At 40.1% G+C, this 27,317-nt stretch overlaps 1 protein-coding gene across 1 annotated transcript in view; it reads left to right on the top strand.

The window, feature by feature from the left end:
• Nucleotides 1–1,740: 1,740 nt before the first annotated feature.
• Nucleotides 1,741–27,317, top strand: part of LOC131259837 (glucose-6-phosphate 1-dehydrogenase) — a 285,104-nt gene continuing 259,527 nt past the window's right edge. The window contains exon 1 of the mRNA XM_058261434.1: nucleotides 1,741–1,744. The gene's annotated coding sequence lies outside the window, so the exon portion shown is untranslated. The remainder of the gene's footprint in view (nucleotides 1,745–27,317) is intronic.

The raw sequence follows: 27,317 nt of genomic DNA, 5'->3' as shown, positions 1-27,317 counted from the left end.
GGTACAAGATTGATGAAACGAGAGAAGAGTAGATGTGTCTTACGCAATATAACTGCTTTTTATTCATTAGGAAGCTTCTGCGTTTTATAATCTTGTTTTTAACTGATCTCAAAATATTGGTAAATAATTGAATAGGAATGGAAATTCAATGGAATGAAAGAAACAATTGAAAATAGTTTAAATGTGTCTCAGGCAACGAAAATGTATAATGTAATTAGAAAATGACATTATGTTTTCAAGTGGGTCTTAGATAAAGTCCGATGGTATTGAATGAAAATGGAGAGCAGAATAGAAACATTTTCAAACTGTTTCGTTTGGGTAAGTCTTAAAATTAAGATTTTAATAAGTGAAACTGCAACTTTAAGCTGACCAATGTGTTGGTCAGCAAAATAAGGCAAATAAGGCAAATGCTTACAGCATTATAAGTTATTGCTGCAAATAATTGCCTAGCCAATACACTCTATCCATCGTTGGTTATGATCAGTTTGGTTTGATTAACAAAACCTTCAGAAAGGTTTAATAGATGTTCGAAAAGACTTACTTATTCGGAAGAAAAGGTCAGTCACAAAACGACGACCGCCATGTTGTTTCAATCAAGTGATTGAAGTCTCGCCGAAGCAGCCAAACCCCGTTGGAGCGTTGGATGGAAACAAGAAAAGTCAAATGAATTGAAACCAACGAGAAGTTTGGGCATGACTGAACGTGTAATCAAGCATTTTGCTTCCATTTGTTGTGAGGCAGCTGGAAGCGAACCACATTGCGTCGAACAACGACAAAAACAGGAAGCAAGACAATCTTCCTTTGAAGAAGAAAAAACAACTATTTTGGAGCAGAAACAAACAGGTTTCAATGAGAAGTAAGAATACAACTTGCTGGCAGCCATCTTGCGGTTTAACACTCGATACTTGAACTGTCATTTTCAATAGCCGACCCTTCCCATCAGGTGATAGGTTTCAATTCTTTACGATTCATGGCAAATTATTCAGGCTCTTCCTGTATGATTTAAAACGCATCTGTCCTTTTCAATATATTCATAACAAAACTTTCTTTTACTAAAAAACAGCAAACTAAATGCATCTTTTTTTCTGGCATGCCTTCCAAAGAACGCTCCATTTTGCCGGCTCATCAGCATCATGCTCAAACAACTCGTTTTTTGACCACCTCATCCTGCTCACCATATGTTTGGCCCCGGGCTGTCTCGACTCTAAACGTGCCGCTGACTACTGTTTTTTGTTCACCCCGCGTCCGATGGGGTATCATTCTCAAGCACGGAAAATCAAATCGATAAAAGCCAATTTATCGATAGTATCCCATCGACCAGCTACCGAACAGAAGTTCCGCAATGCCCATTTTCCTTCCATTGTTTGCAATGGTTTTGGGATTTTTGTATGTGTCTGTTTTCATCTTCCCTTATAGCTACTAGACTCTTCTTCCCAACACTGTTGTCTCTCGCTTCGCCCCCGCCCTTCCTTGTCCCATCACTAGGCTTCCATTCTTATGCCGTGCCTATCCTATTTCTTCTCCATTTTGCGCAACAATTGAACCAAACAAGTGCAGTCTCATTCCGCGCCGGGCTCCAGATAAGGGGCCCGATATCGAAACAATGGAAACTCAATTAAAACTATTTCCCACCTACGGCGGCGCACAATAAGGTTTCCCGAAGGGCAATCGGCTTCCGTTGGAAACGAAACAACGCGAATGGCGCGTTCCTTTTCTTTCTAACCGAAAGGAAACCAGGCGGCAGGTAGGAGGCAAGAACACTTGCTTCCCACCGAGCAACATATAGCAATAGATTAAAGAAGATGGTAGCTTAACCAACTTTGAATAGAAAAATAGGTAGATGGCTTCTGTAGAATGAAGTTATTTTTGGTATTCTTTGAGTTACAAAATATTTGTATTACGAAATCGTGCAATTCAACTATAGAATATTAAAATAATAAAACATTTTTAACCCACGAAGCAAACCAGGCTTCAGCTTCAGCTCCCCGTTTGTGATCTAGAGCTTCCATTTCCTTCCGTTTCTCTTCACCTTTGTCCTGTTTCTCCGACTTCAAACAAACTGTCGAAAACCGAAACCTGCATGTGGCTCCTGCAAATCATTTGTCCGATTGTTGGTGCCCCCACGCGAAGGGTCTCGGTTTTCTTCGTTTTGAATGCCGTTGGAATGGAAATGGAAAAGATCATCACTAGTCAGTGCTGGGAAACACCGTATGCTTCTTCTGCATACGGTAGCCGCTCATTCGCCGCACCGTTGGGTTCGGGTTTTTTTTTCTATTTACGTATAATGTTATTTTACGTAACCTTTCTACCTTTCTTGATTGGACGCATTGGCGAGTGGACTTTCGCAAGGTCATCGTATTTGTTGCGCACCAGATGGGACGCCCGATCAAACGGCAACGGCAGCCCTCAGAAGCCGATCATGATTTCAACACTGCGAAAACATTCGAATAATTTTCATGAGCAACTTTAGAAATAAAATACATTTATTAAAATTTCTTATTCCTTCTTTTAGTGTACTTTTTAAAATAACACATGGAGTATAATGGTTCATTAACTTATCATACGATATTTTTTCCAAGACAACACGTTCTGAAAATGAATCATCAGAAATATGAAGTTTCATAATCACTCGCCTTTTCAGTTCCAGTTGGTGATCGTCAATTTTCAATTCTCCTGTTTTGTAGGTTCAAAACTAAATTATTCACAAAAAAGGTCGAATGATTGCCACTGTCTGAATCCTTCTGAGAAAATAGAATCCCACCGGGAAACACCTGTGAAAATAAAAGGCACCAACTTGTTTGTCTTTCTACCTGAAATGATCGAAATCTTCAGTCATAGGAGCAAAAATACGACACGAAACCGACGGCGACAGGCTGTCTGGGAAAACCGAATTCTTCCGGGCGAAAGCCATCGAACGTACGTTGGATTTGGCGTGAAATGAATGATCCGTATCCTCATTTGCATGATCGGCTTTCGGGAAGGATCTGACGATCTTGCGATGGCGTGTGAGCAAGGCATCACCTTTTGCAAGATATTACTACATGCGCACCGACTGCAAGTCCTTTATGTTTTCCTAAGCCTTCCCTCCGATCTGGTTGAAGAAAGCAGCAGAGAGGACGGCTTACCACGCGATTAATGGATAGACGACAAAGCCAGCGAACAACGGACACCATCTGGAATGACCCGCCTTTACCTACACCGCAGCGAGACACGATAACCGGACACACAACATCATGGAAGGAAAGCAAAATAGTTCGGTAATGAGTTAAAGCTCTTGAAAAACTGACGAGAACGCATCATAAACCGACCAACCGACCGCACTTCAGCCCGATCCGTTGCTCGTTCCAGCTGGTCCATCTGGTCGTAAGTCGAACAGAGAAGGTTTGAAGGACAGATTGGCAAGCGGCGTACTGCCCCGACCGGGCACCGGCTAATCCCCCAAACTAAAGGATTACAAGTGATAAATAATGAAGCCAAAATAAAAACCCACAAAGCAATGGAAAAATCAGCGCAAAATGGTGACAAGCGGTAAGAAGGGAGACCGGGCGATGGGAAAGAAATTGACAATGGCAAAAGGATTAGAAGCGGCTTCGAGTGTGCGCACACACACAGATACAGACAGAGGCAACAAGAGAGACAGGACAATAGTATTCATAGTGAAAGGAAAAAAGCTCTCTGTGTGAGGAAACTACAAAAGAGTTTCATGAAATAAAGAGAAAACGAATGGACCTATTGTAGCGTGCGTTCCACGAACAACTAGGAAACGAATAAAAAACGAAAAATGAAGCATTCCACAAAATAAATAATCATCGAACGGTGGAGCTAAGTGAACGTGCAATCAACAACTAAACAATCAAGTTAAAGTGAGAGCAAAGCACACATGACCACATTCAAAACCCTTCCCATTTTGAGGCGATGATCCGATTGCGAAACGAATGGAAACTGAGAGCAACTTTAGGTTTTCTCGTGTACCCGAGGGGCAATATCGTAACCTCCAACAACGGCACATAATTAAAAACAAATAAATCTTAAACACCCAATGGCAGTAGTCTCCCACTTCCAGGGTCTTTGGTGGAGGTATAGGAAACCCATGTTCCCACAACATGCCGGCAAGGGTGCAGCAAATGGTTCAACATTCAGCAGAAATAGTGGACTTTTTGGTAGAAAATGAAAAGTTTTCCGATGGAAAGGATAGAAACCGAGGGCCGGCTTGTGATTAGCCGCTTGTAATCGCAGCTAAGCTTCGTCTGTCGCTTGTGTTGATGACTTTAGTTTTTGCTGCGTTGGTGACATGGCAGGGTTTTTTTGCGGTGCTTTTGGAATATAAGAGGTAGAAGAATATAATAAGCTTTTGCAGCAATTGTGCAGCCCTTGTCACATATAATACGAATGGTTTTTGGTGCGAGATTGATATTGAAAGCGAAATAGAAATAGCTAACTATTCCATCGGCGAGTAGACGAGAAGACAGTTTGCTCATACAATACACCTGTTGCATTTATTTGGGGCAGCTATTGATGTATAACGGGTATGATACTGTTTTATGCTTTAAATAAAGCAAGATGTGAAAGTAGCTTTAACTAAATTTGGCTTTAAACAAGATCTGTTAAGTATCCAGCACAAACAATTATTCGTTTTGTTGATTAGTTTGGATCGAATTAGTTCGAATTTAATTGAATGCAGAATTTAAATGATGTGAGCTGCGAGCTATTTGCGTGACACATCATTCGTGCTACCCGTGATTTATCATACTTAAGATCTAGGAGCAATTAGAAAACATTATTCTGCCAAATCAACATTATCTCTTTTCATATTTTTCACTACTTTTTATTCACTACATCTTATTACAATCAAAATAAAGTTTTCAGATTTCTTGGCCGAACTTACACATACCATCATAGATTGTATTCAAGTTTGATAATTTGACTACAATACATATATTTTCTTTGAATGCTTCTTCCAATTTTGGAACGAGGTTTTTTAAAGTTACAATAAAATTAACCAATTAATATTTACATAAATTTAAAGCTGATTTTGCTACATCTTTTGACATGTACAACAAAGATAATAATTATTTGAATCAACCTTTGTTTCATTCAAGTTCAACTTAACTTTACTTTGTTACAAGTTTAGTAATTTAAAATATTTTATTTTGCATATTTTAGTTTTATTTAAAAATTTTAATAAAAAAAAATTTAATAAGTAAATAAGTTTGAATAGTTTATTTTTGAAAAAAACCCTTGCTGTCAAATTAACATTACTCATGGTAACGAAAAACTGCAAATATCAAAACTAAATTAAACTGTTCAAGATTAATTAAATGTTCAAGATTTTAACTGAAAAATGTTTTGGGAAACATAAGGAAACTTGCATTTTTTTGCACTATTTCGTTCGTAGTGTCGTTTGATAAACGATTTTGAGGGTTTGTTTAGAGAGGAAGATGCAAGTAGAACATTGGAATGAAAAACTTGACGTCATCAGTTGAATGTACCCGACCAAAGACAGTGACTTTTTAGAATTTGTTTAGAAGAAACGGCACGATGTTTCATTTAGCCGTTAAATTGGTAATTGGTAATATTAAATTTATTCGGCTATGTCTTCAAATGGCTCGTAATTTCAGTGATGTCAAAGAAATCATTTAAAAATCTTTTATTCAACTCATAACACACTAGCGTGGAGTAAAAAATAAGAAGTTAAACCATTAATCAAGCAAACAGCGCACATCATCATACGTAAGCTTTGATTAACGACGGACTTTTTAAACTTTCACAAAAAAACCCATGGAAAACGCTCGAGTTGAAGCGCAAACAAATCTGATTGACTATTGACTGTGGTTGCATTTTGCATTCTTTCCCATTTCAACGCATCGCATGACACGCATCTTGATCCCCTTGAATCAGGTGCCCTTCGGCGATCACAATGACAACACGCAACCTGAAAGCGATCAATAAAACCTACTCAAATTCATCAAAACGGTACCGGCGAAATGCGGTTCCTTGGAACATGGTTTTCCTTTGTTTTCCTTTTCGAAAACATCGTCATCGGATGGTAAAAGCAAAGGAATCTTCCTGCCAGGCCACGCGGTTCACGCACGGAATGGTTTTTCGCTTTATTTCATTCGCTTTTTTATTAAAATCACATACAATCGCATTCACGCCCGAAGCCAATCGAAGCCGATGGCGGTGAAAGAACGGCACAAAATGGTAACAATAAAACAGGGCCGGTAAGGTTTTCTTTCTTGGCTCGGGCCGGGCAACCAGAGGCTAATAATGAACGCCACCGAGTGGACGCATTGACGCATTGCGCGGGGCCGCATGGTAAAAGGAATCCTAGGCGGTTTTGAATGGTGCCGCCCGCGCAACGATTCGTTCCGCAACACGGACCGTGAATGCGGCATCAAACGAAAGCGGCCCGTGAATGAGCTTAGATTGAGGCGTTGTTCCTTTTCAGCCCATTTAGATACATTTCTTTTTCAAATATTCAAACTTGGCTGAGAAGTGAGAACACCAAACGGGAAATGAGATCATTCTGAACGTGATATTCCAGTGCGGAAAAGCCTTAGCAAGTGATAAAACCTGAACAGGAAATGACAAAGTGTCCTTTAAATAAACAACAACAGCAGGGCTTTATCACAAGTTTAGAAACAGCTTTCCCGGAAGGACTCAGTATGTCTCCACATCTATATGAATATTCTTAAATAAAATTAATTCATTTAGCACAGATTATCTATCCTTCATGCAAAATTGTACACCATTTCAAACAAGCTACAATAGGCGGCGATCTTAAAATAAATTAAATCAAAAAGTATACATGAACTACACGAGCAGTTCGAAAATTAGAAAATAATTTTATCGCAACATCTGAACTTAACTAATACAAATTATATTTCACAAACGGGATTCATCAAGTTTAGCCACGAGTATATAAAAAATTAATGTTGTGATAGAAATGATTCCTGATTCTAATTTTGTACACAATATTATTCATTCAGTTTAAGTAAAAGAGACTTACACGATACGATTAAGTTGAATATTCGTTAAATAAAGCCAAATTTGCAATCAATATATGGTAGAAGTACAAAAATATGCAAAAACTCTCCGAAGCAAACAACAAACATCTAATAAGAAAAATTAATTTAAACAGAAAGCAATCAAGCAAAACAAGAATGGGGTACAAATAGGTAAAGTCCCTCGAAAAAAAAGATCGCTAAAGTATTGCAACTTTTCCACAAGAAAAATTCGACAAGACATTTCTAGTCTTGTGCTCCGCGGTAAAGGCGGAACGTCTGAAAAGAGCATCTCTTCGTGTTGCCTCCTTTTTGTCACTTTGTGTTGTAACTATAATCTTCATCTTGATACGATTGTCATTTTCGTTCAATTTAGTTTGCAGTAATGCAGAAAAAAGAGAGCCGCACGCACGAAAAGCCCGGAGGGACGCAATCGGGTACGAGACGGTCGATTGCAATTTTTGTATTCTTTTGTTGCGCCGAGGCAGCAGCCCAGACTTTGGTAGGAATTTCTCGTTTTCTCTACACGGCCGGTATCGTTGCGGAAATTGATAAATAAAAAAAATGCTGTGCGAGCGTTTTGGTGACATGGGCTGCTTGGGCGTGTTACACTTTCTTCGGTATCTGTAGCAAAAAGGTGGGTATGTCGGGCATTGTCAAGTTTGTCGAGCGGATCGAGGAGACGAGAGGAATAAATTGCAAATCGGCGCATCTAGAAAAAGGGGTGACCTTGGGAATGCACGAGGATGCGAGTGGGAAAACTGTGCATTTTAATTATGAAAGAAAAAGTATTTTACAACTGACTTTCGCCAATGCGTGAGAACTTACTTACGTTACTCTTTATGGGTGAATGTATGAGGGATTCTTTTCAGCGAAATTAAAGGCAGATTGAAAAAATCAAACGAACCTTCGATAGATATTCATTTAAAAAGTTAAAAGATTAAAAAATGGATATGTACCTTTAATGTAAAAAAATTAGTGTAAAAGTTGTTGAAAGCGAACACACAATCGAAAAATTTGAACATAAAAACTTAATCTAGCTTAAATGAACGTTTTTTTATAGATTCTATTTTTCCTTGGAACTGTGCAATGATCTGTGTTTACACAGAGTCCTGCATCGAAACAACCAATCACGAAAACAACGACCATCTTGGAAGCACCGTTCCATAATGCAAACATAAACTGCTTGGAAACATGCTTGAGATTTAAAGATTAGATATTCCTTCCCGCCAGTCAGTACTGCAGGACAATTGCTGGTTTGCCGAGGAAAATGGAAAATCGATTGTCCAGACCGTGACTGATTGACACGGTTGGGGACCGGATCGATTGCGTTCGTGACAGGACAGAATGCTGAAAGCAATCGCTAAACAATCGAAACAAAGCGAGGAAAAAACAGAACGTTCAAGATAATCAAGGAAGAGCCTCGATACGCAAAAGCATCCTGGAAGCAAACGGATGGATCGTATTGAACGGTTAATTCCCATATTGAAGTGTGCAGCCGTGAGTCCTGGGCTTCGGCGGCTGGATGACAATAACAGCAATAACAACGGCGACAATAAATGCGACATAAAGGACGTCAAACAAGGAATTGGAAAGGAAAAAACCAGAATAGGACCATCCCGATCAGCCGAGATCCGATTGTTCGGAATCGGAAAGACAATTTCATACTTCATCAATATTCTATAATTTTCCCCTCGTCTCGCCGGATGGTCATCGAAAGGACATTTGCGTTTTCTTATTTCCTTTCACCTCGGAACGCAGCTTTCACCAGATCGCCGCTTGAGTGGCTCGCAAAGAAAGGAACAACCGTTCTAATCCTCCCTCTGTCAGATTTGTGCCGGACAGTTTTTTTTTCGTTGCTGGCTTTGCTGTGACCTTCAAGTTGACAACTACAATGATAAGCTGGTGGTTGCGAAAAGCGCTATTCATGGTTCGAAAAACGCCGAAAGCGGTATTCCTTGCAAGCAGTTGAGCCGAAGAGGATATCTTTGGGCAGGCGGTGCGAGATTAGAAGATCTTCTAATAAGACGGTATGGCCAATATTCTTTTAAAAACAGAGGAAAGAAAAAATATCCCAAAGTACTGATCTATCCTGTGAAACAAACATGTCGCTCAAATTACACCAACGGCAGCTTACCCGGTAAGACGAGGCGAGAGTTTTCATTCGAGCTCGGCTTTTTGCGTTGCCATTTCCAGGTGACTCTGAAGCGAAATTTGAAACACTTGGTGCAAATGGGAAATCTTATCGAACATCTAAAGCCCGATACGAAAGTGTGTTTTTATTTGCTGTAGGATACTATTTCCTTTTGTTAACGGAGGGAAATAAAATGCAACTGTTCCGGATGTAACACAAGCAGCGACTTGACACCTCATGCATTGTTCGGTTTTGGTTCTTTTCTCCAGTCAGCGCAACATGACTGAGTTCTTTTGTAATTCTTTCTTGGGTGTCAAGTAGAGGATCTTCAGGTTTTTGTACGTTCAAACTTATTTTAAAAAATAGCTTGTGTTTTTGTGTCATGAAAATAACACAAAAGGTTGAAACAATGGTTATGTAGTGAAAAAACCTCTCCTAACAAATTTAAAATATCATTTATGTTATTGTTAACTGTTAGTACACAAGAGATGTATTAATTTCTATAGGAATCTGCACCATTTTTTCTTCAATTATGAACGATATAAACAGAATAAGGTAAAAAAAAAAAACAATTTAATATTCAATTAACGAATTAAAACCCAATGCTAAACATTTACGTATAGTTTACATTTTTCAGTTTACAGTAAGACAGAAGAATGCAAACTTTATTCATAAATACTTGACGTAACTAGGTTCAGTGGTTTTAAAACATGCCAAATGGTGCGGAAAATTCGGGATACTGTACTTGCTTCAATTATTCACGCATGCCAATCACCTAAAACGATCGCTTCACCATATAGCAGGCATACGCAAAACTTACGAAGCTAAAAAACACACTTTGATTTGCATGGAAAATAACTTTACAATTGAGATGTAACATGATCTAAAGGCATGGGGTGACCCACCATGCACCCTCCCATTCCCGAAATTTCTCTGTTTTGCATGATTTTTTTCCCCTTACCTTACAAAACAGAATTACCTTACAAAAACATGTAGCAAACCTTCGGTAGGATGCTTTCACTGCAAAAACTCGATTAATTAACAAAAGTAGTGCAAAAGCATGCATTATAATAGCCATACAAGCGTATCCATGTACCAAAACGGACCCTGTAGCATAGCTCGTATGAATATTTTAGCCCAAACAAACTGTGCTTCCCTAGTTTGGACCTTTTTTCACTCATTTTTTCTCTCCCCATTGGACGAACCTTTCAATCGATTCGAACGACGTTATGAACCCCGGCCGGCATATGCAAATCGAATCAGTTAATTTCATTTGCGTATCAATTCGGCAGCGTCGATACGGTTTGAACGACTTCCCGAGCACATGCTTCCGCTCTTGTTCGGCCAGTTGATTTTTTTGTGCGCCATTAAAACCTGCTCAGAAACGGCATGTCGATTGGTGAGGAATACGTCGGAAACCGGTGGTGTAGAAGCGATGTTTTATTGCTCTAGTTTTGTACTTCCATTTCTGTCTGGTGCATGTTAATAAATTTTGATCCATGATCCCGTGCCATAGACTGGGGTTAGTGCGAAAGACCATGTGCCATAAATGTCGTTCTTTTGCGCGCGACGATAGATAGGTTCTCATTGAAATTACACGCCGATTTACAAGGCACGGGATCATCAATGGAACTCCCAGAAGCAACGGCTGCAAAGATCTTGGAACGGTTAGTGGTGCTTTTACCTGTAACCGGTTCTTTTCAGATCGGGTAATAAAAGCATCGTACGGGCGATCATTTCCTGCATGCCTGGACCTACGAGGAAGCAGATTAAGGAATCGATTTCAATATCCATATCGTACTCTTCGTCACTCCCGTTGCGTTTTCTTCGTTGCAATATTTATGCTTGAAGATTTATGAACCTCGGTACTCTCACGCGAGGGAAAATAATGCTACCGAAGAAACCAGAGCGAAAGCATGATGGAAACGGTAGAACCAGTTTCTGGGTGGCAATAAACCAACCCGACTGTAGCCGCATGCCTATCAGCACTTGCAATGCAGCTGGCCAAAGCCATTCCCACGACAGCTTCTTCAGAATGTGCAGATTTCTACAGCTCAAGTGAAAAACGCCAAGGTCTTTTGATCCAATTTGAGCACTGGATCTTGTATCAGTTAATTCCCCGATTCTAGGCGGGCAATCGTGAGATCAAGCAAGGAACATTAAACGATTGTGGAACGAAGCGGTAAATGTTTACGGGCTTTAGCTTAAGGAACAGTTTCGTTGCGGTTTTATTCGTTCCTTACTGGAATAACCTGTACTGGAACCTATAAAAATGAACGGACCGAACTAGTTATTTTGAAAAAGCCATTGGCGGATCACTTGCAGAAGGGTTTATTATTCTACCGTTGCATATTTCTTTTAGAAGATGTTTTTATTGGTCCCTGAAATTCATAACTTCACTTACAACTGAACTAAGTGAAGTTCAGTTTTATTTTCCATAGACCGTTAGTTAGGTAGTACTCAACCAATAAGTAATTTACTTATATGTTTTATATGTTTTACCTAAAAATTCGATTTATTAATGTCGCGTGCGTATTGCATATGCCAAGAAAAAATGGTTGATTACGACGAATGAGTATGAAATATTAGAAAATTTCAGATAAAACATCTTGGTGTCAATAATCATAGGTTTGGGTGTCTCAAAGTAGAGTAGTTATCGAATTTGTATTAGGCAAGCAATAATATTTTTTTGATAACTGTTTCATTGTTTATGGAAACGTTAGGAAAATTTTAATAAATAGTCTATTGATAATTAAAACAATACAGTGCTTAGGAACATGCATTTTGGCAATAAATGGATGTCACTCAATGCTCTACTTATTTGATTTGTTTGCTTGTTTTTTACACAATCTTAAGGCATTAACATTTATAATGGTCTTTTTTTCTTATTTATATTATAATAGTAAAGCTTAGTTTTACTCTAGCTTAACCAATATAATTTCTTTCGGAAATTGTCGTAGCCGAGTTGTAACTGGGACCTGTTTCCTCAAAAGATATCTTTTGATGCTATGAATGGAATGCACCTAGATTCATAACTTTGCTCTAAGCTTACCTTCCCAGGATGAATGAATAAAATGAAAGGTTCTACGATGCAGTTTTATTCTTTTTTTTTGTACTACCATTCCAACACCTTCTTAAACTTATTCCGGTCTAGGACCTGTTCGGCCCAGCATGCTTCTTCTTTTCTATTTATTCAATGAAATTTCATTCAACAAAAGGACACCGCACCGGGGTTTGAAAAATAAACTATCATCTCGAATGATATATGACGTTGGTTTGCTTTTTAAAAGTATTCTTCTGCAGCCCGAGAACACCCGAAACAACGGCACGGGCATAAGTTGGAACCTTTTAGGAGACAGAAAAAAGCGCTTCCTGTCGCGTTGGCGTTGCCAGGAATTCCTCACCCGCCTCCATTAGAAATGGTGTGAAATTTATCAATGAATGCGCTATCCGCTGGTCAGTTGAATGGAGAGAAAACAAAACTTCGACAAAAAAAAACGAAACCCCTCTACCATGTGCGTGTTTGAAAGGAAAGAAATGGATGCTGAGTAAAGTATAAAAAAGGTCCCACTGTACAAGGAAACGAGAAAAGGCAGGGAGAAATGGTTCAAGTGGCTCGGGGGAAATTTGGCTGCGGCGTAAAATCGGTTCCGTGGTGCGCAAAATGACACAGCCAAAATTTCGGGAATAAATGGAATGCGCTCCATTCACCAGCAAAGCAAGCCCCCGTTCTTCGACCCGTTGAGGGATGCGAATGAAGGCAAACGAGGCAGATCGCCGGGAAACAGGGAAAAAAGGGAAACCTTTCGGTCAATTTCTCACTAATGGACGTATCATCCGGTCCATACCTGGCGGACGGAATCGATTCCTCACCACGCGAAGAATCCTTGCCAGGTCGGATAAGATGTGTAGAGAAGGCGGATAGAATGCGGACCTCTCTAATTTGCATCGAGAAAAGCAAGACCAAGTTGCCAAGAGCGTGTCCCGAGGGTTCTTCAGGTTCTTCATCCTACACTCTATAATTTTTCAGCTGTTTTTCCCTTTCATCGGAGTTAAACGAAAAAGTGCTACGTAATCACTTGAGCGCGGTTGTGAATGAGATTCGCATTGATACACGAATCTGTGCATTTATTGTGAATCACGTTAGCATCAGAACTTATCCTCTTATCTGCATCGATTGTGTGGCGGGAAAATAAAAAAAAGGTGCTCGAAAAGTACGACTAAATGTGAACCGCTGAATGGACGGGAGACTACTTGGACGGACAATCAAAGAAAAAAGGAAGGAGTCGGCCCTCCAAAACATACCGGACGGAAACGGAATAGTGATTTTCTTTTCTTTCATCACACCTCTCATGTGAAGAACCCATAGGAAAATCTCTCGACGGTATAGTTCGACTTTGTTCAATGCACCTCTGCAAAAATGATAAAATGGATCTGGTGCGTACGTAAAAAAGCATCGTTCACTCACACTCGTCGCATTATCTTCCAATGGAAAATGTCACTATACACACTGACCAAACATAATCAAAAAATGTTTACTTCGGACTTCGGAAAAAAAGAAACCTCACCAAAATCGGAGAAAGCCGCTCGATGGCAAGATCTAAGAATAGAAAACATATTAGCGTGAAGTATGGATTAGCTGTTGTATGTGTACGCCTCTTGAAGACTTGTCCACTTAACCTACGAACTATATAAAAAAAAGTCCTTGTATAAGAGAGTGGAGACGTCTTCTAGAGCTGTGGAGCCAACGGAACGATTGGATTTCCATCCCGGGACACGACTTCCCTCTGGTCAGCAAACGAATCCAGTAGCATCTTCCTTTTCTTTCCAAGCAGATGCCAATTTTCCCCCACACAAACGGCTAAACGGCTTTTACCGGACGTTCTCCTCGTACGTCCTTTCACCGTAATTTCTGATGCATGAAATGGTCAACCGTCTTTTATCCTGCCCCGATGATACGCTGGTAATCCAGCCATTCTTTCCCCAAACCCGTTCTTAAATGTTTCCTTTTGAGAGTCGTATCGTTTTTTTTTTTGTTGGGGAAAATCTCGTCCTTTTGTGGTTGATGAAGTTAATGCAGTTTGATTATCACCAGTGGTTTCAGTAATAGCTTATGGAGTGATGCTAATCGAGCGCTAATAGATTTTTTTCAAGAAAATCGAAAGTGTTGATGCATCCTATAAAATAATTATTGGCGGAACTGTTATTGCTTGTTGTATGAATTTCATCCGTTTTATAAAATTTGATGTATTTTCAATGCAGTTTGGCTAAGATTTTCGTTAAATTAACAAACGTTAACTAAAATGGCATATTTTAAATTTAGGGAAATCGTAAGTATCAATTGAAGCTTAATATAAAAATTCAACAATTTGTGTTGTTGAGTTAAAAAGTCTGAACAATTCAAAACAGATATGATGTAAGAAATCCTTAAAGTACCATTTATTTCTAACAATTGAACCCATATCTCAGCAAACCATCCATGAATATGTTAACGTTAATCTTAAGACGGAATTTTATAATTATTGCTTGTAAGCCTGTGGAAAATCCTTCTAACGGTCATGTTAACAGTTTTTCCTTGACGACATTGCATTAAAAAAATAATCAACTGATCTGCATTTTTGGATCGTTCCAGTTTGTTGTAGAAAAATGATGCAATTGTAGCGAAATTAAGCATGGTTTGTCACCTTGACATGATCCTCATTTGAAAGTCGTTTACTTTTCCATCACCCGTCATTTCGCTGCCAGATCTTATTAATCCCATTCCAATGGAAACATTTGGCCCAGATTTCGAACAGAATAGTACTATCGGTTCTGGCTTCGGTTGCAAGCCATTTGTCAATCACAATCGTACGCAAATTAATTTCTAACGGCTGCTCTCCGAAAGGGCTGGCCTAATCAGGCGCTGCAGAAACTGTATCTTTACAAAGGCGTACAAAGAAAAACCCGGTAAAATCCGTTAAACCGCGCGACCGACGTCCCAGATCAACCATCTCTTGGCCGGCTCGGGGAGGCAAAAGATGTTCGCCCAGCCCGACCGGGTAACGGGCGCATATGCTAATGCATTCGCGTACGGGACAACACTTGAGCGCCGGTCTGCGAAAATGGATTGGCCCCGTTTACAACTTAATAAATTTTAATCAAAATCATTTCTTCAACATCTTGGCAGCTTCCAAGCCTTCCGAGGGGTGTGCTGCGTCTGCTTTTGCTCGGAAGAATCCCCTCCCTTACTGTCAAGGCCGGCAACACCGAATCTGCGCGAATTGTTAAAAACAGTTTCCAAATATCAGCTTGAAAAGGCAAATACCCCTCTCGTAAGGCAAATTTTCTCTCGCCCAAAACCACCAGCAACCCTTTTGGACGCAGGAAAGTGCCCTGATTGAGGTGAAAATTCGTTGTAACCCAATTTTCTTCGTGCGGTGTTCTAGACGATTAACTGTTGGCGAAAGAAAAGAAAAGGGTTTCCATCCGTTGGAAGATGGGATGGGATTCACTGGGGAGAAAAAAAAACGGACACACAATGAAAATGGTTTGATTGTGCTTAGCCCAGCTCGCTCGGCTAACCTAGATTCGCGCGCAGATCATCCCAGATGCGATGCCATGCAAATTAAAGATTTATGGGAATTCGAAGTAAACTCCCATCGTCACGGGATAGAATGGCCGCCGCCGGAATGGAAATAAATCGGCGTGAAATATGTAGCGCGAACTTTAGCCAATTGTTATTGTAATTACAGTTGATTCGAATCCGTAGCGCCGTGGAAATCGATACTTTGCGCTGGCCGTTGCACAAAGAAAGAACACATTTTTCCCAGTGTAGATCCCAGATGGAAGATCCAAGGCTTGTACAGTCGTTAGAATATGTTTTAAAAGAAAAATCATACTAGGCCAAATATTTCGCATACTTAGATGTTTGCAGACTTACAAGTACGATATTCATACGTTTATTGAGATAAAAATATGTTTTTATAATGTTAACACGTATGAGAAATTTCGACTCGATGTTAAAAATTTGGGAACTGTTTGAATACTCCTCCATATTTACTCTTATAGTGTTTCAGTCTTGGTAATCAATAGTCTAGCTTAACTTCATCGGCGTAAAGAGATGTTTAACTATGTTTGAATTGATCTATTGCCTTCTTACTCTGAGTGGTTGGAAAAAATCAATAGGAAACACTGAAAATGGTAATAAGAAATAAGTTTCAAACATAAAAATGATATTCGATTTCGAACGCCAGCGATTCGTTTGAATGGCTTTTTAAAATATTCGTCAAAGTAACCGAATAATTAAAAATTCAGTGCCAGTTACAAGATAACAAATAATTTAATCTAGTAAACCATCTGTGGATGTTCACATCTACAACCTAATATTCACATTGAAAAATGCTTAACACAATTGTCTCATAGAATTGAATTGAAAAAATTGGGAAGAAATTGTGAGATGTAAAGATAAAAAAGTTCAATTCAAAAATATGTAGCAGGTGATAAATCGCACTCATTATACTAACTATCACGTACTTTGTATTTTTGTGAATAGGTAATACGATGCAAGTAACATTCTGGTTTGAAAACCTCTCGGCATTCTGTTTCAGGTCACTGTCTCAGTCAAGTATTGTTGCATAATTGTCACAATAATACCTCATCTTGCCTAAATACTCTGCTTTCAACTACCCTGTATTAACTGAAACGTAAAGTCATTCTGATCATCGTAGTATTATGCTTACATTAGGAAGGTGTCTCGATCGCTTTTTGCATACCTTGTGCACAGTTTCTTCCGTCGGACGTCCGGCTCTAAAGAGAAAAGCGAAAAAGTAATACTCCTGCTTGCGGTCAGCGCAAGTTCAACGCCACAAATCATAACATCGAACATAAATAAACCGAATTATGCTCACTTTGCAGTGTATGAAAAACAAATATTTTGCGCGCCTCGAACGGGTGGCCCACCCGATTCCCGCCCGCCCGGAAGGGCACAACACAGGACTCGCCTTCGTTACCGTTGAAGACCAAGCGGGGGTCAAATGTAAGAACCCTTACACACGGGCATCGCATCGATCGGGACCAGTTTGGCACGGCCGCACTCCGAGTGGTCGATAATCATGGAAAAATTGCCAACGGGTAAATAATTGGATCCAAACGAGGTGGAGGTAAGCCCGAAAGCGGTGCGGCACTAAGGGCGCATGTGGAGGGACGTTGCGCCTTATAGGAGTGCAATAAATTTCGCAACAATTCACGCATTCACAGTGCGATTCGCACCTCGCGCGTGGATTCATCTCGAGGAGAGTTGTTTCTGCCTTTTCGGAGTTGCCATGCATTGCTCGACGAGTGGTTGTGTCCTGAGCGGCGAGCCGCGATGAGTCCGGGGTGCATAAAGGCAGTTTATAATATTTTGTCACATGCGAATTGATAATGCAAATTTATTTGCGCAAATATTTCATGCTTTATACGGTTGGCAACTCGCTATGGTTCGAATGGCTCGACTGGTCCAGGCCACGTATTTGTTCGCTGGTACTAACCACTTACCTTTTAGCCAATGTCTCTGAACTATTTGAGTTTTATTTTCCTCTCTTTGAACTATATTCAATGACCAGATTTTTTCAAACTAATTATTTTAATAACCGAAAATTATTTTGCAATTTTTTCACAGTCCGCATGTTCTAGGGTTTTGGAAAACGGTAATAAACGGTAAAGCTAAAACCTTCGGAAATCGCGATTTAAAATAAGTGCTACATACATTTACCATTTTAACGACCCCAAAAACCCAAACCAGAAGAACACGCCTCTATGCGAAAGAAATGAATTGCATTCTCTATTTTATTCTTAAATGTTCGGCGGCCGCCGTTTCCGGGAGGCATGTTCCCAATCCCATTTATGACAGGCGTTTAAATTTGCCGACGCTATTATTGCCGATTTCGATCCATTTGATTTTATCGACAACTGCGGGCCCGCATCCCGTAATGTCGTAACGTTCCGCCGATACGCCTCTTCTTTCGCGAATTGGGTGTTAAAAGGGATCGACGGGTGAAAGTGAAAATGTCCTCCACGGAAGGGGTTACATTCATGACATATGCTAATTTTGCATACACGCATTTTCGCACACCAAACATACAAGCCTAACATTCGGATAGCACCCGTCCTTTCCGCAAGGCGTTCGACATGTTGCTAACCCCGTTAGAAATTGGGTCACAATCCCTGGCAATCCCTCTCCGCAAACGGGGTGGAAATGTGCAAAAGTTAGTTTACAATTTTTGGGCGTTTACCGATTTTATGGCTCACCAAATAAATTATCCATGATTCTGGCTGGGAAAATCAATTAAAAACTCGTTCAATCTGCACGGCATTTGGCAAGTAATGAAGCTATCATTCGATGGGCAGAACTTTACGGTGAAAAATGGTCATTTATCAGCTGGCTAACGATCATCCGTTGCAAAATGAAATTGTCAGTAGAAGCCTAAAAATAACATGAAACGACGCATTAAGGAAATTGGGTGTATTTATACTGACATTTAAAAACTGTATCAATCGGTTTAAATCTTTTAAATTTATCTAAAAATCGAAACGTGGAAAATTCTATCATAGAAGAGTAAAATAATTAGTTTTAATCGTCTTGTTTTACCATAAAGTATTCTTAGATATCTAAACTTCCTATAAAAGGCCAACAACAGTAAAATATTTTATCGCTTCAAACGTCTTGATCATTCGATCGTAAACTATTTTAACATTAAAAACCACCATTTACGAGCGCTTCATCCTGATTAGCTCGCGCTAGGAATTATTGCAGTTTCTAACAACTGAGTGGCATAATTCACGGTATAACCACCCGGTATCCCCATGCCTTCAACAATGCCCCTTATATACAGTCAATAGTTAATCCACAATGTTTGCTAACAGCATTATTAACAACCCCACGACGACGGCCCTTGGTTTTTTTTCTAATGCCAGCAAACGATCCAGCGAACTATGGCCTTCCTTTACGATGCTTCCATTGCTTTCGCTGCAAATCAGCGGCTCAACGTTAATACTTATTTATTGCGCTGCACTTCCGACGAGCAGCGGAACAATGGGTGTATATATTTTCGGAGCCTGCTTAGGCATTTGTGGGCACGCGTCAAGCGCTTCGGGGCCCTACAACCCGCGCGGAGGTACTATACTAGGTAACATATTTATCAACATGCTTTCTTTGGCATTTCGGGCCCAAGCCCGAGGCAACAGTTGCTGCATTCGAGACCGCTTCGAATGGAATGCTCACACATTTCGGGCTTATGGCATGGGTGAATAATTTCTCAATTAATTTGAATATCAAAGGATCAAACCTGGTGGCGGTGCACTGTACCGTGGCGAGTTGAAGCGTTACTTGAATATGTCGCTCCTTGTCGATAGCAACAAATTTTCTCAACTTTCCAAAGACCTTGAAGGCACGCAACGCTTGTAAGGGTTTGTTTTGCGGTTTTTTGCGCCCAAAGCAATGCCTCGCTTTGCCGAGGGTATGCCCATTGAGAAGTATCTCTTTGGTGGATGGCCGCAAAACCGACTGATCGATCATTCGTCATCAAAACCTACCGCGGCATCTCGATCCTTTACTCGCGGCAGTAAAGGTTTTTCTCCGGACCCAAGACTGTTCCCGGGGCCGAAAAGGTGCGAGCAGATGAAAAATTGCGTCATCATGCAGATCAAAAGGAGACGGAGGAGGAATGCAAGAGGATGCGTGAACCGAAGCATTTCAAACGGGCTCATTCGCGTACAAAACGTCTTAATTGTGCTCTCGATTCTTCGCGCCCATGCCACAGCTCGAAAAGCTAGCTGTTAACCACTATACTTGGACAGGAAGTTTTGAATTGGTCCAACAGGAGATTTTTGAGTCACTTTTAAGCACCTTCATCTTCTCGACGTACGAAAGTCGTAATGAAAACATCCCATGACGCACGGTGAAAAAGGGTTTGGGTTAAAAATGAGCTGTTGATTATTTTAAAATAATAGATTAAAAATTATTATACTAGCAAAATGATAAATTAAACAATAAATAGAATATAAATAAACAAAAAGATACAAATAATAAATAAAACAGAAGTAAATGTAATAAAGAAGAAAACTGACAAACTATTAATTTATTGTAGCATAGCTATATATTATTGTAGCATTTTGTATCAAACATTTTTTAGCTGCTCCTATCATTCGACCACTTTCGGACATTGTTAACCATTCAATTTATGTGTTTTTAGTTTATACCTATGATTTATACATAATAATGAACCAATTTCAAACAGTTCCTGGTTTATTTCTCTTCCCTTGCAGTCTACATATGCTTTTACTAATAACTGTGTGTCTTGCATAAATTATTTTAACGCCTCAGAAGTCAACCACAGTGCCTTGCGCTCATCTTGGTTCCTTCGAGTCAGCGCTTTGCGCCTCACACCGATGGCCACGCAATCTCCAACCGAAACGCAGATGGATTCCTACATATCATCAACAATTTATTTGTTTTATGATTTTTTCAACATGTCAAAGTACATTATACACCTATTGTTCGGAATATGAATTAGTGGAGTGATAAATCATATTTCCAACGTGCCCGACATCGCTCCGGCATTCGACTTTGTTTCCTTCGGACTTATTTCGGTCGGCTTTTCGGCTCCGCTTTGTTGGGAACCACTGCGCGGTTTCTTCGTATGCGTCGATGTTGTGCCGCCTGAGATGAAGTTTTTTTACCGAGCCATCCCCAAACGGGTTGGAACAAAACACCAATGTTTGACTGAATATGGAAATTGGACCGATCATGTGGGAGAAAAGACAGTTGATCGATAGCGTTGCTGTTGTTTTTTTGGTGTTGTCGACTTCTACGTCTTTTGCTGCTCCTTTTATGTTGTGTTTTATGTGGCGGCATATGGCCAAAAGCTTCATTTTGACAGTCGGCCAGATCGTGCGAAAGGCTCCTATACCAACGCCGGTAGAGAAGATTAGTGTTTTTTTACCTATTCTCTTCCTTATCCTTCAAAGCCTTCATGGAGGGCTCCTTGTTAGCTATTTTAGCGTTTAACCCATCCAACCCACCAGAACAAAAAGGTTGCGACGAACAAGCAAAAGTTTGATAGAGCGCCAGCTAGTGTTGTTTCTCTTTATGATGGTGGTGAACGAAAAGTTTTTCAAATAGCTACCTTTAGAGAAGAGCAACGTCGGAATGACTCACAGACAAGGGGAAAGCAACATTTTATTTAAAAAATTGTAGGATCCTCTTTCAAACTACTTCATAGACGAACCCACAAAATAAACCCTAATAAAAGTTTTATGTTCAAGATAGATTTGACGGAAACAACGGTTTTATCATCAAAGGGTGGAATCGATAAATAGTTTCTTTCGTTCGAAACATTGTATGACATTTTTCAGAATTCGGAATCAAACGGAATCCATTATTTTCAGGAATCCTTCACGATTTCGATTTTTATTCTCATTCTGTATGTTAAAATGCGAAAAATTGTTTGCAGATTTTGTAACTTATTATCTATTTCTTTTACGAAAGTTCCATTTAACAGTATTTATAAAATCTGTGTTTAATTTATCTATGTTTAATACGTTTTGAATTAAACAATATTTGGTTTATTTCACTCCATCTGAAATCACTCATAAGGAATATTTCCTTCCTCCCAGCCATGATTAAATTATGTGTTAGCAACAACAAGAACCAAAATACAACCAATGAAAATACCACCAACAACAAAAGCGATAAACTTCTGCCACTCCATGCATGAATCCGACCTTTGATGTCAGGAAAATCGCCAATTTAATGCACTTTCATCCCTCAAAATCCGGTACGCTTACACGAAGTTTTGTTCAGAACTCTTTGCAACTCCTTTCTCTTCACAACACACACACTAAAGAAAAACAGGAACACATTGACGTACTCTCGTTTATTCTTCGCATTTGACATTTCTCCTCAATGCTACTATCCCATTGTGACGATTGTTATCCGCAAGGAACACTCCCGCCGCCATGGTGAGTTTGTCCTCCGCTTGACATTTCACTCGTTTGCGAATGAATAGCTGTACTTTCCTCTATGCTTAAGGTAATTCCCGGTCGGTGTGATGGATTTTTGCAGAAAGCGCGCTTTGCCTGAAACTTGCCAACTGTCAGCGGGCCAGAGCCGGCCGGGAATGAATGGACTTTGCTGTTTGATAAGAAACACTGCGATGAAATAAATAAGAAAACCCCGAAACACATCCGAAAGAATGGAAGCCAGGTTGCGATACTGGAAGGAACAGGGCCGTTGGAAAAATGGAAAACTTTTTTCCACCGTCACGTGAGCCACCGAGTCCAGCCGAAAAAGGAATGTTTAGCGTAGGCCTTTTTATGGTGGTGAAGTTTCTACCAAACGCGCCTTGCGACAGCCAAGTCACAGCCAGGGATACTAAGGAAACCATTCTAGTCGCGTGTGGGAGCGCATTTTCTACCACCCTTGCTGAGGCGATCCACCCTCACCTGGCGTCTTTAGGGATGGTTTGAATGGAAAGCCGAGACCTCTCGCAGCCATCTAACAATGGCTTCAAAGATTTTGCCCATCGCTTGCCGTGCGGCGTTGCTCGAGCGCGAAATAATCCCTCCAGCCGGCATTTGACAGGAATCAATACACTCTTCGCGGGAAAAAAAGGAAAAAGGAAAGAAAATCAATAACAGCACCGACGTGCGCAGATATTTGATTATTATTTTTCGTTCCCAAACAACCGTCGCGCTCCAGCCGGAAGGAAAACGCAAATCCACGCAATCGGATTTGTTATCCGAAAACAAGCGAAGCGAGGCCTCGTTATGAAAGATGCTGTAAAACAAAATAGCGAAAAGCCCATCCCATCTTCGATACACCTTTCTTCCCTTTCATTCGATCATTTCAATTCGATCAATGAAAATTACGTAAATGAGTTCAACAGAAAGCAAACACACACCCAAACGAGTCCCGGACGGAGTCGGTCGATTTATAACGTATCGTTTTTGACAACTCATGGTACAATACACTTTTCCCCGCGGATGAACTTGGACGCTGCGGATGTCCAGCATTATCGGCGGACATGCCCGCATGAAAAGGTGTGAAACAATATGTGTCAGGCAGCATATTAGCTCGAGTAACAGATGCCAAACGAACGAGTGCATGGAATCCAATTGGAACATCGGGAGAATATCGTTAGTCACTGTGTCAAATCCTCCTAAAAGGAAGGAGTACAGTTTATTTCCTGAAATATACTCACAGTTTTCAGTCCTCCAAAACGTATCACAAATGCATATCATTGTTTACTAATTTTTGGCGTTTCCGCAATGATTTGTGTCACAGATTTAGCTCAGATTTATGTTAGAAATTAATCCCTATTATTTGCTTCTCTTAAACAACTTTAAAATTTTCTTTGCTTCCTCCAATCCAGTTGGTTGATCCTGCCCTATAAGAATCGTACACGTAGCATAGCAGAGCGGCTCAGAAATCTCAACAATGATATATGACGGGTAAAAACAGAAAATAAGAAAGGTGCTTCAGACGCAGGTAACAAAGGCGAAGTCCCCCGTACGTAATAAATGATCTGGTCAGCAGCATTAGCCGCATTAGTATCGGTATCGGGTGGGGAAAAAAATAACAACCCGAAAAAACCGGGTACTGGCACCGGCCAAGATTCCAAACCGAATGGTGGAAGGCGAGCCACATTGCTGACCGCAAGGAGTTGACCACCGGCCGGGTGTGAAGGAGGCATTTGTCCATTAATTCGTCATAGGTCCGGACAGGGCCCTGTCTTCATTCCGGAACTTTTTTTGTGAAGTGTTTTCTTTTCTAAGCTCATTCCACTCCTTGCCGGCCATGCTTGTACCGCGCGATGAATGGGCAAATTCGAAACCGACTGTCCCTGTACATCCCATCGCCCTTCGATCGTCGGCCTCCCGCACGCTGTGGGATGACGAAGCCAAAGCCTTACATTGGGCAGCGATCGTACAGCTTGGACCACGCACTTCGATCTGGCTCCGGGCTGTCTGGAATGTCGTCTGGCAATGGCCGGCCGCTTGCACCGTAATTGGTCGAATGGTCCATTAACAATCGCTACAATTAAGCAGGGACTTAGGTAAAAGGTGAATATGGCATTCGAAGGTTTCGAGCACTCGTGATTCGATACCGTTGTTATCGTTATGCTTTGGAAGTGGTTTCATTGAATATCAATTTATACACATCCAACTGCATTGTTCAACGCTAAGCATTTTGTTTGATTTGTTTCTTGTTTGCGAGGCGATTGTCGACTCTGCTTTTATCTGTGTTTGTTGAGACTAAGAATTTGCAAAAAATCTGTATTTAAAAAGCAAGAGTTTTGATATTGGACATGCAAATGGCATATATAAATATTTGCTTGTTTTAATCGAATTTCCAGTATAACATATTCAGTACGATACTTCAGCTTGATTATTTTAGGAGATTTTATTTTGTTCAAGATTTAGAAGCACTAATGAAATGATTCTTACTACGAAATTGAGATGAGAAAGCCGAACTGAACCGAACAATTACAAGAAAAGAAAAAGGAAGATAAACACTGATGGCAATTAAAATAAAAAAAAAACCTATCAATTTGAAAGAACAATGTCTGTCACTACATGAAAGAAATGACCAATACGAAAATTAACGAAAATTGTGATTCCACTTCGATTCATGAAAGCATTTCATCTTTTGTGATTATGTTATTTGAATTATACTTGCATTCTAATAAATTCGATTGTTTTTCTCAGATATTTTTCGAATCTCTTAAGAAAGACAAAGTTTTCTTGTTTCAATCATTGCGCATAAGTTTTTCTGTCTAAGGATTCTGACCGTTTGAAAGTGCTGAACTGATAAACTGAAGCCCTTAATTTTTGCCTAATATTTGTCTTGGTTGAGATGTTCGTACCAAAAAAGATTGTTCAGTAGATTGAACTCTAGTTCATTGAATGGATCATTTTGAAATATGGTTTTAAAACATACAAAGTGTGCAATATTTTGAAACACATATCTCTAAATATCGATAAAGTATTTTTATACCTCGCGCATCAACAAATTTAAACTTATACAGCTGTCGAAACAGAGAAAAACATCAATCGAAACCTTCCGAATTTTTGTACAGAACAAAAAAAGAAACAATCACAAAAGAAACAAAACCTAAAGCTCATGGGTTTCCGATTCAAGATTAATCCTTTTTGATGTTCGTTCGATAAAGATTGCTTTATAGTTTAGTGTGTGTCTTCACCCGAATCGAATTCACGTTGGTACCGCACAATCATGCCAATCGGTTTGCCTTTCGGCTCACCAAACGGCAGAATATTTCAAGGCAACGACAGGTCCACTTGGACAGGAAGGAAAAAAAAATGGTTGGTGGAACATCGAAGACGGGGAAAGCTGCCCGAAAAACACGGTCTCGTATGCGTGTATCCCCCGGAGGAAGATACTACCCTAGAGCGTATAAACCATACTCAATTTTCCTAATCCGACACATGAATAAGATATACAACAATATTTCTATGGACCATCAAGTCAATAAAATAAAACTGTAATATTAACCATAAATTGGAATTAGCTAAACTGTGGCTCTCGTCTGCGCCAACGTTTTCGTGAGCGGTTCCTTGTCTTCTCCCCTCCCCTAACCCGTTCACTTCCATCCTGGAGCTGATCCGACAACCAAAAGAGCCCGGTTGAACCTTTCCAACTGTTTCAAGCCCATTAAAAATTCGTCGATACGACCGAAAAGGACGGTTGCCGGTGGTTGGTCACTTTAATTAGCGTAAATCGAAGAATTTGATATCGAATCTCTTCGCAGCGGGATCAACCAAGATAGTCCTTGTGCCTTTACATTGTTTGGTTGGCAAAGTTCACCGTGGAGTAGGGAACACAATAGAGATCTGACATCTTGACATGAGGTCCTTTTGAGTGACAGCTAGAACAAACGAAGTTGAACTCGTCTTCCCATTGTGCGAATGGTTGTAGTTTTGCCTCAGTTTCAAGTTCGACTGGATTTAAAGGAACAGCCGAGAAAAGGCAACCCCGTCCAGCCTGTGTCAATCGCGACTTTTCTCCGGAACCCGGAGTCCTCGGGGCCAGCCAGTTCCTTTATTCTTTCTTCTCTTGCATGCTCTATTTTATCTCCTCTCTAATGTTTTCATCTCATCATCTTTTTCACCCTTGAAATTGATTAAAGTTTCTTGCGCGACTGCAAATGTTGTCCAAGAAGAACCAGTTTGGCCGATGAAAGGACATTTACAAAAAAGAAAATAAAAAAATGGAAGAATCGTTTTCCGTCACGCTTTGGAAAACTTTGTAAGATGCGCCACACGCATACACCGAATTTGTCCACGTACACATTGAATACCCAACCTTTTTTTTCGTTTCATGTGCAATTGAATAAACTTTAAAGTAAAGTTGCTTTGATATGTTTGAATGGCGGTTAAAGCAATCATAACCGTGTCTTTTCCGTGTTTTAAGGCCATGATGTTGCAATTGAAGAAAAGCAGGAGAAGAGCAACACTCTAACAAGTTATAGACTGTGCATGTGCCATAATTTGATACAAAGTTTTCGATTGATTCGTAAAGCTATGTAAGGTCCCTGGACTTCCTTACTTTTTAAATTTTAATTTACCTTTTAGGTTCATTATCACTATTTTAAGATCATTCAATTGTTAACTTTAATAAAGTTTGTTTTGTGTACCGTCCTTATATTATTGGATCTAATCATTTGGGTTTTGCACGGATTTTGAATTTTGTAAATCTAATCCATGCTTTGCTGAAATATATTTGTGATGTCCCGACCCTTTGCTAACCTTTCTAACCTTTCGAAATTGTTCTTATCTTCTCAAACAGGTTTCCCATTTGACCTATGCAAAAGGTGAGCCACTGACAACGGTGCGGTAAGGCATGGTTTACTTTCTCATAAATATTCATACCCTCCGCTCGTGCTGCTCATCAATCTGCCTTACGATGCGCCGACTGCTCTTTGGACCCCTGCGTGATTGAAGTATCGGAAAAGCCATCGTCTCATCCTAGTGCACCCAATACCAGAATATGCTCTCATGCCCTCCGATAAACCGTTCGACAAGATTGCGTAAGTAGCGAAGGGGTTGACAAAAGCGACCCAAGACGGCCCATCAAGATGACGAATGGTAATTTCATTAAAATGTAATCTAGCGTGAAACTCAATTAAAATTACGCCCGATTC

The sequence above is a fragment of the Anopheles coustani genome, chromosome 3 (assembly GCF_943734705.1).
Source record: "Anopheles coustani chromosome 3, idAnoCousDA_361_x.2, whole genome shotgun sequence".
NCBI lineage: Eukaryota > Metazoa > Arthropoda > Insecta > Diptera > Culicidae > Anopheles > Anopheles coustani.
Note: the sequence above shows the minus strand (reverse complement) of the source record. Positions and strands in the feature narration are given on the sequence as shown.